This window comes from Crocuta crocuta, unplaced genomic scaffold (assembly GCF_008692635.1).
Source record: "Crocuta crocuta isolate KB4526 unplaced genomic scaffold, BGI_CrCroc_1.0 scaffold830, whole genome shotgun sequence".
Classification (NCBI taxonomy): Eukaryota; Metazoa; Chordata; class Mammalia; order Carnivora; family Hyaenidae; genus Crocuta; species Crocuta crocuta.
The window spans coordinates 2078596-2086719 of NW_027531513.1; the positions used below are offsets into that span (position 1 = coordinate 2078596).

Genomic DNA, 8124 nt, shown 5'->3' on the forward strand with positions numbered 1-8124 from the left:
CCGGGCGAGTCCCGGGCCAGCCACAGCGCGCAGACGCGGTGACAGACTGCCCCGCAGGGCCTGCCCCCGCCCGGCGCAGCGCCGCAGCTCCTCCGGCCCCTTCCGCGGCTCAGCTGCCAGAGCCCAGCAGCAGGGAAAATTCGAAAACTAGGACCCGGAGCAGAATAACTCCAGGAGGTGGTTAAATAAACGTCCAAATGAGTTTGCTGTTTCTATGCTCCTCTGACTCCTGTTCTAAAACAAGTGAAAAATGTCACTCCGAGTGAAGCCCTGCAACTCTGGCTAAGAATATAGTGTTATTATTAGAGTAATTGGGAGGGAGTCATGCCACCTCCGGGCAGGGCTCTTCTGGGCCGTGTGGGAGGCGACTGTCAACAGCTGCTGGGAGGAAAGCTTGTTTATTGTCAGCAGCCTGGCGCAGAGATTAAGACAGACTTGGTCTCCAGATCACACCCACGTAGCTGCAGGCAGTGGCTGCTCCAGACACTGCATTCAGCCACAGGGGTCCCCGGTCTCCGCTCAAGGATGACTCAACCAACAAGGAAACCCAGCAGGCCCCCAGGACAGCTGGGCCAATTCCAACAAACCCAAGACTCCCAATTGAAAAATGCAGTATACAATGCCTTCCTTGCCCAACAGACTAAACCCAAGAACCAGGACCGGCTACGAATCCCACACAATAGCTCCATGACTTGAGAGTTTCTTTATTTGGTCACCAAATACTATTGTGCACCTACTCCTGCAGATGCATAGAATAGGGAATAGAGCAGTGAAGGAGATAATTCTAATCCCCGCTGTCAGTGAGTTGACAGTCCCAAAGAAATCACCTGCAATTAAGCTGGTTATTATGTGATGAGTATTATAATATAGTTCAAGGAACCAAGAACATAATGGTATGGATTATCTAAACTGAGCACAGGAATTGCCTTGATAAGGAAACTAAGAAAGACAGTGAAGTTCAAACTATTGGGGTTTTGGGTTGTTAGCCTACGACCATCCCTACTTTTTCTTCAGCTAATTAAACTTTTAGCTAATATCTACCCGTCTGGTGTGTGTTCTATTTCATTACCAGTCTCTTGAACATAAAGCTCTGGGAATAAATAATTATAATCATAGAGCACCAATCAAAGAGCCCAGAATTCTCTGGGAGCATGACAGATCCCTTTATCCACTGAGGTCATTATAATAAGCATGCTATTATCATCTGCCATTATTCTTACTTTCCCCCTGACAGCAATAATTCCCAGAAGCCTTTACCCCAAAAAGGCTCAGTCCTTTATGACATCATATAAGCAGCCTCACACCGACTAAGAACAGAGAGTGAGTTAGACGTCTTCAACCCCAAAGATAGAAAAAGTGAGGTGATTAAAATCATGAAGTTTCATGAACTTCCCCCAGCACAGCTACCAGAGTGAACCTTGTAAAACGTAAGTCAAACGATGTCCTCTTCTGTTCAAAACCCTGTACTCAAACTAAAAGCCAAATTTCTGACAATGGCCAAGATCTTCCATGAGCCAACTCCTCCTTACTTGTCTGACTTCCTCCCCTGGCTTACTCTGCTTCACGCGTGGACCTCCTTGCTGGTTTTCTTGAACACACCAAGTACACTCCCTACTCAGGGCCTTTTGTAATGATCATTCTCCCTTCCTGGAACTTTCTTCCGACATTCTTATTCTCTCCCTTCCTTTGAGTCTCTCCTCAAATGTTACATTGCTGATTTGTAAGTGACACCCTCCCTGGCCACCCTATTATGAGAGCAATAGTCCCTTGGCAATCTCTGTCCTCCTAATCTGCTTTATTTTTCTTCAAAGATGGTATCATTCTCTGATACCCAGTGTACTTTGTTTGCTGTCTGTCTTCTCTGCTAGAATGTTTGCTTCTTGAGGACAAAGGTTTTTTTCTGGTTTGGTTTGGTTTTTTTTTTCTCTCTGTTTTCCATTGCCTAGAATACTGCCTGGAACACAGTACAACCTCAAGAAATATTCAGTGAATAAATGATTGAATGATAAATTAGTTGGGAAAGAAGAACATCAAAAAATGGTGTTGGGATTTTTGGTGTTTCCAGATAGAAAATAAAATTCTACACACACACAACACATACAAAAGCAAATTCTAGATGGATTAAATACCTAGATATACAAAGGGAAAGCTTACAACTTTTAAATAATAACATAGGAGTCTATATGATTTCACAATAGAGAAAAATTTCCTAGCTAAGAAGCATAAACCATATGGAAAAAGATTGATACATCTGACAACAAAAAATAAAATGTCTATACATTAAACAATACCATAAACAGAAGGGAAAAAAAAGAATGAAAACAAAATAGGAAAGGAGGTTTTTAACATACAAAACTCGCAAAAGGTTAAAATTTAGAATATATTAAAAATTCCTACAATAATAAAAATAAATAACCCAGCAGAAAGAGAGTTAAATGCAACAGAAAGGCAATTCACAAACGAAAAAACTTGAATGGCTAATCAGTTTAGGAAAAGTTGCCCAACCTCACTAGAAAATAAGAGAGTAACGAATGGATAAAAGCAAGGAGGAACTACCCTCCATTACATTCACAACAATTGAAAATCTGATAAAAATCAAATGTAGATGAAATTTTAGGGGGGACAAAAACAAGACTTCTCATGGACCACTGGTTGGGGTCTGATGAGCATAGCACCTGGAGAGGGGAGTTGCAAACGCACCCACCATTCTGCTCAGCAGTTCCACGTGTTCTGTAGAAACTGCTGCACGCACACACAGGACATATGTGAGGATGTTCACATATGAGGCAGTTCTGTTTCTAAGAGTGGAACCCTGGAAGCAATCTCAATGGCCATCAGTGGGGACCGGATTGTTATATTGACACAAAGGAATGCTATGCAACAGGGCTCAGCAAACTTGTTCTGGGCCACACAGTAAATGTTTAGGTTTTTTGGATCACCTAAGTCCGTACTGTACACTCTCTTCTTCTCCTTCTTCTTTTTTTATTTTTTTTTATTTATTTTTTTTTAAATGTTTTATTTATTTCTAGGAGAGAGAAAGAGAGAGAGACAGCGTGAGCGGGGGAGGGTCAGAGAGAGAGGGAGTCACAGACTGAAACAGGCTCCAGGCTCTGAGCTGGCAGTCAGCACAGAGCCCGACGTGGGGCTCGAACCCACGAACCGCAAGATCATGACCTAAGTGAAAGTCGAAAGTCGGACGTTTAACCAACTAAGCCACCCAGGCGCCCCAGTCTCCTTCTTTTTCTAAACAACCTTTACAAATGTAAAACCTTTCTCAGCCAGATTTGCTCACAGGCTGGATATGCTGGCAGCCACAGTTTGCTCAATGCTGCTGTAACAGCAATTAAAATTAGTCTACCTCTCCCACCGGGTCAGGTAGGTCCCTGCAGCATCTGCACCATCTGAATACTGGGGCCACCTGAGCACCGGAGCCACCAGTTCTCAGGCAGCAGACAGTCAGTAAAGTACCACAAAACAAAAGTAAGCATGTGGACACTGCAATAAAGTCTATCACAGAGCTATTCCAATTCTTTATGGAGTTTAGAATCTCTGGTTTTGAACACTTTTAGAGCACCGCAAAGCAAATATCCACCGGCTGAGAAATGGAAAGTAAACTTTATGCTTTCAGTGGAAAGGAAATTATTTTCATATGATGTTTGAGATAAGTTAATTATTAACAAGAAAATTGAAAATTAATTTTTCTTATAATGGAAAATAAAGCAACAGAATGCATAAAGAGGCGTATTTAATCATACACTAATTATGAAGCTGCTTTCAATTTTTTGTATGACCTCTACAAGTTACAGGAAATGTCAGAGGAAACGTTAAAATGCCATTGTATAAATTTCTATTTAAAATTAAATTCAGGGGCTCCTGGGTGGTTCCCTGGGTTGAGCATCGAACTTAGGTCATGATCTCATGGCTCTGAGTTCAAGCTGGCATCAGGCTCTGTGCTGACAGTTCAGAACCTGGAGCCTGCTTCAGATTCTGTGTCTCTTCTCTCTGCCTCTCCCTCACTCATGCTGTGTGTGTGTGTGTGTGTGTGTGTGTGTGTGTGTGCTCACACGCGCGCACGCATGCGTGTGACTCAAAAATACACATTAAAAATTTTTTTAATAAAATTAAATTCAGACTTACATGAAGATCATCAGCTCTAGATGTACTAAAATTTCTATTGTGAAATAATTTACCAGAAGTTTACCCCAATGTTGTCTCATCCTCTAAAATATACCTAACATTTCCAGCAACTCTTGTACCAATAGAAAGCTCCTTCTCAAAGTTAACAATTATCAAACATTTATTTGAAATACTGCATTTGCCAAGAATGACTAATGTCACTTTCAATTATATCGACTGAAAATGAAGTTGCTGAAAGTGTAACTTTTGATTACCTAATACATGAATTTGCAAAAAAGTGAGCCAGAAAAATCTTATAATTGAGATACTATGTTCATAAAATTCTATCATCGTTGTATTATATAATATGATACCAAAAGCATTACTATTTTTGCATTTGTAAGTCTGTGCTCTTATTTATATCATACCATTATGCCTTATGTTTATAAGTAAGCTTTTTAAAAGAAAAAGTTTTCTATTTTAGAAGATTTCATCAAACTTCTTTCCTGCCTTTTGAATAAGGGCCCTGAATTCGTTTTTCACACCAGGCCCTGCAGAGATGTAGCCAGCCCCACCTTGGACTGTTTTCCACAGCTGATGGAGCCACCATCGCCCTTTGTAAGGAGGGCCGGGCATCTATCTGTTAGGCAGCTGGTCTGGGGTAGGAAAATGCCCCAGAGGAACTGGGGACTTGTGCCCTCACTGCCTTTGTCCACAGCCAAGCAAAGGCAAAAAACCGCCCAGGCCAATGACAGGCCTCTTCTCTGTCAACCACAGTCGAACTGTGGACTGCAGCAAGTCATGGCTGAGAGCATCATCACAACCTCCCTCTTTTTTGTTGAAGTCTTTTCCTTCTCAGGTGAACATCTGTATTCCTTTGGGGACGTGGAATGGAGGGAACTGAGCACAGGATAGACTACATTTTTGTGATTCAGATACACAGCCACTTTCTCAACCTTTGCCTCTGAATACTGTTTGGCGATTTTTGGTCAGATACCCAGAAGCTCTCCCAGGGCCACTTCACCAAGGCTGGTCAGAGTCTTCGATGGATAAAAGCCCTATAGGACTGATGGCTAAATCGAAGGAAAAGAAAATCATCCTTACGGTGAGGAGCCTGGGGACAGAAGCTACCGCAGCTGATGCTCTGCTCTCCTCCAGTGATTAAGGCGGGACATGGATTCTGCTGACAGGGTGATCCCCTTGGGAGTGTTTCATTTCATTTCACACCAAACACATTTGGTAGCTTTCATAAAAACACAACCACAAATGGGATTGTCTTTAGGCCACCTGAACCCTAGACCCTTCTCCATCTTCCCCTGCTGTACAACTTGACAATTTCCTGCCCTGCCCTATTTTCTGTTTCCACATGAGTATATCACAAGCTCCTCAAGAACAGAGACCTCCTTCATGTGTCACCCAAACTCCAAGTGTAATGATGATACTATAGTTCTTCGAACACATACAACCCACTTTCCCATTTGTGAACTCAGCAGTCCTCACAGCACACTCCTCCAAGCCAGGATAATGCCCATTTTACAGAGGAGGAGATAGAGGTCTCAAGAACTTCATCAGTTTGCTCATGGTCCCACACCCCATCTGCTCAAGCCCAGGACTAGGACTCAGTCACATATGGGTCTGATTCTTTTCTTTTAATGTTTATTCATTTTTGAGAGAGAGAGAGGGAAGAACATCGAGAGAGTGGATCACAGAATCCGAACCAGTCTCCAGGCTCTGAGTTGTCATCACAGGGCCTAACGTGGGGCTTGAACTCGCAAACTGTGAGATTATGACCCGAGCTGAAGTCAGACGCTCAACCAACTGAGCCACCGAGGCACCTCAGGTCTGATTCTTTTCAACCACACCTTTGTGGAGCAGGCATTTCTAAAAGCTCAGGCATCACCTCTTCTTGCACACCACTGAGCACTGTGTGTCACAAAGGTGGATACTTTAGAAGACCTTGTACTGATGGATGTTTCCATGTTTAGCATTGAAAACACAACCCAGTGGTACTAATGGCAGCACATGCTGTGAGTATCTCTCCTGTTACACCCATCTGCATGGTTCTGGGACTGTTGAGCATGTCAAGGACTTTGGGCATGAGGGGATAGAACTCTTCACAACTTGAGTCTTCAAGGTGGCCTTCTGCATTCTTCTGAGGTAGAGTGGACAGCAACAGTCCTTTCTAAAGGCACTCCACCTAGACTTTCTTCGTGGCGGCATTGACTATCCACAAGCCCTGGCTTCTGTTTCTTGCCCTCTTGGGATGAGGAAAAGGTGGAGTTGCAGGACTCCAGATCATAGCTCCCCACACAGAGGCTTCTCTAAGTATCCAAGGCCAAGCAGATTCTGGCTCTACAGGACAGTCCCAACTCATTGCAACTTTAATAAATGGTTTTCACATGTTTCTAACCATGGGGTAAGGAAGGCCTACTTAAAGTACAAAAACACAGAAGCCATGAAGAAAAAAAGGCTCAAGCAGCATAAGAATTCAAAATTTGGAATAAACTATATCACAAAGTTCAAAGAAAGTGGTATATTAAAATATCTGTAGCAGGCATAACAAAGGATTAGTAGTATGAAACCGCTTGAAAGCATAAAGTTGAACAAAAATCAAAATGGCTGCACTAATGCTTCTTTCTGGGAGGCTCAATTTTAAACTAAGTAATATTTATCCTCTCTTCTGTAGACCTCCCTCCTCCCTTCTTAGCCTTTTGTTTCAGGAACCCAGTATCACCCTTAAGACATGACAATCAAGGCTGACAGCATGTACAAAATCTCTGTCGAAACCAGCTAGATCCTGTATTTCCCTATAAAACTCGCCAGTCCCTTCCTCTGGGGGGCTTGCAGTTTGAAGGCCTTAGCATACTGCAGCTTCTTGTGCCCCCACAAAATAATAAACTATCTTCCTTCTCTATACCCAAAGTCCATCGTCATGTTACGTATTTCGGCTCTGAGACACAGAAGTCGATTTTCAACAAGTACATCAACAATTCTTACAATATGAAATAGGGAAGGTGAACAATTTAATAAAAAGGGGCAAAGAATATAAAATGGCACTTCACAGTAAAAGAAATATAAAGAGCAAATAACAAAGGAAAATATTCCAAATATCACTGGAAACAGAGAAATACAATTAAAATACTAAAATATAACTGTTCTTTTTTTTCAGAACACCTGGGTGGCTAAGTCAGTTCAGTGACTGAATTTTTTTTTTCTTTTGAAGTAAGATCAGAGGTTTTAATAAGCCAAATGTACTTGCTTGATCTTGGGGCAAGTCCAGGAGTCAAAGAGCCATGAGTTCCCTCACCTGTGTTCACGGATCTGCCCTCACATTCACTCTTACACTGAGACTAGCACTCCTCTACTCTACATTTTCTTTTTCTTTTTGGGGGGCGTTTAAGTGTTTTTTTCTTCACATTTTTTATGACTTTCTGGGGTCCTGTTGTTGTTGTTTTAATTTACATCCAAATTAGTTAGCAGATAGTGCAATAATGATTTCAGGAGTAGATTCCAGTGATTCATCCCCTATGTATAACACCCATTACTCATCCCAACAAATGTCTTCCTTAACACCCCTTACCCATTTAGCCCATCCCCCAACCCCCAACCCCTCCAGCAACTCTCTGTTCTCTATGTTTAAGTCTCTTATGTTTTGTCTCCATCCCTGTTTTTATATTATTTTCGCTTCCCTTCTCTTGTGTTCATCTGGTTTGTATCTTAAATTCCACGTATGAGTGAAGTCATATGATGTATGTCTTTCTCTAATTTTGTTGAGCATGATACCCCCTAGTTCCATCCATGTTGTTGTAAGAGTGACTGAATCTTGATATGATCCTGGGGTCATGAGATCAAGCCCTGCATCAGGTTCCACACTGAGCATGGAGCATGCTTGAGATATTCTCTCTCTCTCTCTCTCCCTTTGCCCCTCTCCCCAGCTCATATTCTCTCTCTCAAAAAATTTTTGAAAATATGTGTAAATATATATATATATATATACATATATATATA

General features: G+C 42.0%; 1 long non-coding RNA gene across 1 annotated transcript in view; it reads left to right on the forward strand.

The window, feature by feature from the left end:
* The first annotated feature begins 1309 nt into the window (after positions 1-1309).
* LOC144238561 (uncharacterized) overlaps positions 1310-8124 on the forward strand; it is a 9122-nt gene continuing 2307 nt past the window's right edge. The window contains exon 1 of the long non-coding RNA XR_013337155.1: positions 1310-1427. This is a non-coding gene — a long non-coding RNA (uncharacterized LOC144238561). The remainder of the gene's footprint in view (positions 1428-8124) is intronic.